The sequence below is a fragment of the Phyllostomus discolor genome, chromosome 6 (assembly GCF_004126475.2).
Source record: "Phyllostomus discolor isolate MPI-MPIP mPhyDis1 chromosome 6, mPhyDis1.pri.v3, whole genome shotgun sequence".
Lineage (NCBI taxonomy): Eukaryota > Metazoa > Chordata > Mammalia > Chiroptera > Phyllostomidae > Phyllostomus > Phyllostomus discolor.
Genome location: NC_040908.2, coordinates 60,949,321 through 60,953,491, shown reverse-complemented (window position 1 = coordinate 60,953,491; position 4,171 = coordinate 60,949,321).

The window sequence follows — 4,171 nt, the reverse complement described above, 5'->3', positions numbered from 1 at the left end:
TGGCTGCAAACCAGATTTCATGCATTGGCCCTTTAAGAGGGCACCTGTTGATCATCAATAAATCAACCAACTAATATTTTCGAGGATGTGGAGAAAAGGGAACCCTTTTGCACTGTTGGTGAGAATGCAGGTTGGTACAGCCACTTTGGAAAGCAGTATGGAGGTACCTCAAAAAATTAAAAATAGAACAGCCTTGTGACCCACCCAGTGATTCTATCTCTGGGAACATATCCAAAGAAACCCAAAACACCAAGTCAAAAGAATATATGCACCGCTTTGTTCATTGCAGAGTTACTCACAATAGCCAAGATTTGGAGGCAGCCTAAGTGGCCATCAGTAGGTGATTGGACAAAAAAGCTGTGGTACAGTGGCACAATGGAATACTAGTTGGCCATAAAAAAGAAGGCAATCTTGGCCTTTGCAACAGCATGGATGGACCTGGAGAGCATTATGCGAAGCGAAATAAGCCAGTCAGAGAAAGACAAGTATCATATGATTTCACTCATATGTGGAATCTAATGAACAAAATAAAGTAATAAACAAAATAGAAACAGACTCATAGAGAACAGACTGACAGCTATCAGAGGGGAGGGGGATTGCTGGGCTGGGTGAAAAAGATAAAGGGATTAAGCAAAAACCCCCACCAAACTCATAGACACAGACAACAGTGTGGTGATCACCAGAGGGCTAGAGGGTCAGGGGGAGTACAAGAGGGTACAGAGGGGATAAATGGTGATGGAAGGAGACTTGACCTGGGGTGGTGAACATGCAATACCATACACTGATACTGTATTATAGAACTGTACACCTGGAACCTATATAATTTATTAACCAATATCACCCCTATAAATTCAGTTAAAAAGGAAATTAAAAAATAATAAAAATGATATATTTAAAAATATATTAATATTATTGGCCCTGGTTGGGTAGCTCAGTTGGTTAGAGCATCATCCCAATATGTCTGGGTTTCGTATTTGATTTCCGGTCAGGGCACTTGCAAGAAGCAACCACTGGCTGGGTGCATAAATAAGTGAAACAACAAGTCAATGTTTCTCTCCCTTTCTCTCTTTAAAACCAAAAAATAAAAATATTAACATTGTTTAGTACTCTAAAGCAAAATATGAACAGTTATTAGCAAATATCAAAATTATAAACCAACATTTAACAACAAAACATTTAATTAAACATTTTGTAGATGTAATTAAATTCAATGAATTATTTTATAAAAGTCAAACTATTTGCAGTTCCAGCATTCAACGTTTACCTCATGGCCAATGTAAAGAATCTGTATTTTGTCTCATATGTGTTATGTTTAGATCCTCATGTGCACAAATTAAAGAATAATATGAGCTGTTTATAGTTGCAAAATATTCCTGAGCTGTCTTACGCAATTGCTGGCAGTACCATGCTAATTTGTGAGGAATTCCTGTAGCTACAGGAATTCCCAAGCTGATTTTTGGAGGTTCAGACTGGAACAGGAATAAGAGCAAGAACATGGGACCTGGTGCTATTGGAGATCCTGGTTGTGCAAGAATCTACAAGAGACAAGGTTTGAGTGACAAATGCATGTGAGTATGTGCTTACGTGCCTCCCACCATTCCTAAACCCGAAGCATAATTTTGTTTCCGCTGGCAGCGGCGCAGCCCACAGACCTCTGGCGCTGAGGTGCAATCACTCTTTGCTTCCATGACACGGGGCAGAGAAAGCTGTCCCCAGGGCCTGTGGGGAGCTTGTGTGTGGGAGGAGGCCCTCTAAAGTGCCACCTCCCTCGCCCGGGTCTACAGAAGGAACCACATCAAACAATGCTGCAAGTGAAAACAAACAAAGCCTGTGCGAATGTCTGTGTAGAGTATGTTTTCAACTGTTTCTGTATTTGCTTTTGGAGTTTTCACCAATTTTCATTCACTTCTGACTTGTATTTAATTTGCATAAAATTAAATGGCTCCTTCTGCATACCATATTTTTCAATCCTCTTCCTTAAAGAACATAGAAAATTGCCATATTCCATGATTTGCTCTTTTCAGAATTCATTTTCTTTCTCTGTTTCATTTATGCAATATGTTGCTCTTTGGCATAGAGCCAAGTCTCTAGGCTTCCCTCCAATTAAGCCTTATATAAAGACAATCACCAGCTCACTGGGGAGGGAGCATTAATTTACAACAGCCAAGTAGAAAAAGGGTTTTACTTACTATAGCTGCATCTCCAGGAAGGTGGTAACCATGTGCTCTCAGGAAACCCTCCTTTTGTAATGAAAATGTAGACATATTTAAGAAGCACATTGGATGGCGCATGGAGTCAGGGGACCTGGCCCGGAGCTGGCACCATTGCATACCAGCCCTGGGCCTGGAGCTGGCACATTGCTTCTCTGAACTTCGATGCTCTCATTTAAGAAATGGGGATAATGATTGAGCTGTCATGAGCATCAGTGAGACAAGCACCTGAGAGTGTTTTGTGGGTGCGTTATATTAAGTTCAGCTCCTTGGGTTCATTTTTATAATTTCCCTGCACTATGCTAATATGCCACTGTTGTAGTCTCTGAGCTGGTCTCAGTATTGTTCTATTGTTATCATCCTGTGCTGCCCATCAAGTGCTCCGAGATTAATGTTCATGTTTCAAAAGAGATTTTTTAGAAATGTTAAAGGACAGGGTTGATTGGGAGGATGTAGTTATATGATGGGTGCCGGAAAATGTTTGAGTCCTGAAGTTAAGATCAGATTATACCTGGAACTGGTGGGCAAAGTTTGCCAGGAAATTAAGGAAGGTTTCCAGACATGGAAGCAGCAGGCACTGGGCCTTGCTCATAGTATTATTACTCAGCTCGGGCTGCATAACAAAACACCACAGACTAGCTGGCTTAAACAACAGAAGTTTATTTTTTCCCAGTCTAGATGCTAGAAATCCAAAATCAAGGCTCTGGCACGAGTGGTTTCTTCAGATACCTCTCTCTTTGTCCTTCACTCACAGATGGCTGCCTCCTTACTGTCTCCTCACAGGGTGGACCCTCTGGGCACGCCCTCTCCTGAGAGCTCTCTCTGTGTCCAAATTTCCTCTTCTTATAAGGACAGCAGTCAGCCTGGAGTGTGGCCTCGCCCTAACAGCTTCATTTTAACTTAATTACCTCTTTAAAGGACTTATCTCCAAATAGAGTTACATTTTTGAGGTACTGGAGTTAGGACTTCAACATGAATTTTGAGGGCACACAATTCAGCCCACAACACCCATCAACATTTAAATCAGAGGACAGTGCAGGTACTGAGTTTGGTCCAGAACAAGAACTCTGACTCCTAGCTCCCCAAAAATGGGTGCAAGCATATGAATTTTTGCCCCCCCTCCACCCCCAACTCCAAGCACATAACAATGAACATTGTAACCAGTTGAATAAACCTGGGAGCTCTCACCTGGGAGCCCGAATTTCACCTGACACGGTCCATTCTTTCATTTGCTCATGTATTTATTGAACAAGCATGTCCTGGGCACCCGCCAGGTGCAGACAATTCTAAGGCATCTTGGCCTGTGACTTTGAGATGTTAATGGTCTGTAATGAAAAACAGACACATACATAAGTAGATATGATGATATGTGATGGGCATAAGACGACAAATCTACAGCAGATTCGGTGGTGGTGTGGGCTGACCCACATGGCTGTGGACATCGCACTGAGCTCTTTAGGAATGTGTAATGCCATTAATAATAGTAACTGGCTACAGGATCTTTATTATGGGGCAGGCTTGGTCTTACATGCTTTACTTGTGCTATCTCAATAACCACAACTCTGTGAGGTTATTGAGCTTTTATGACAACCCTGGGAGGGAGTGTTATTAGTTCCATTTACTGCTGTGGAAACAAGGGCCTAGGGAGTTTGATATCACTTTCTCTGAAAAACACATATGTTGAAGCCCTAACCCCCAACGGATGCTATTAGAGGGTAGGGCTTTAGAGAGGTAATTAGGTTTAGATGAGGGTGGAGTTCTCGTGATGGGGTTAGTGTCCTTATGAGAAGATGAAGAGATAAGAGAGCTCCCTTTCTTTACCTCCATGGGCGAAAGACCATGCGATCATTAGTGAGAAGGCCTCTGTCCAGAAGCCAGGAAGAGGGCCCTCACCCAGAGCTGAAACTGCTGGCCCCTGATCTTGGATTTCCCAGCCTCTAGAACTGTGAGAAACACATGTA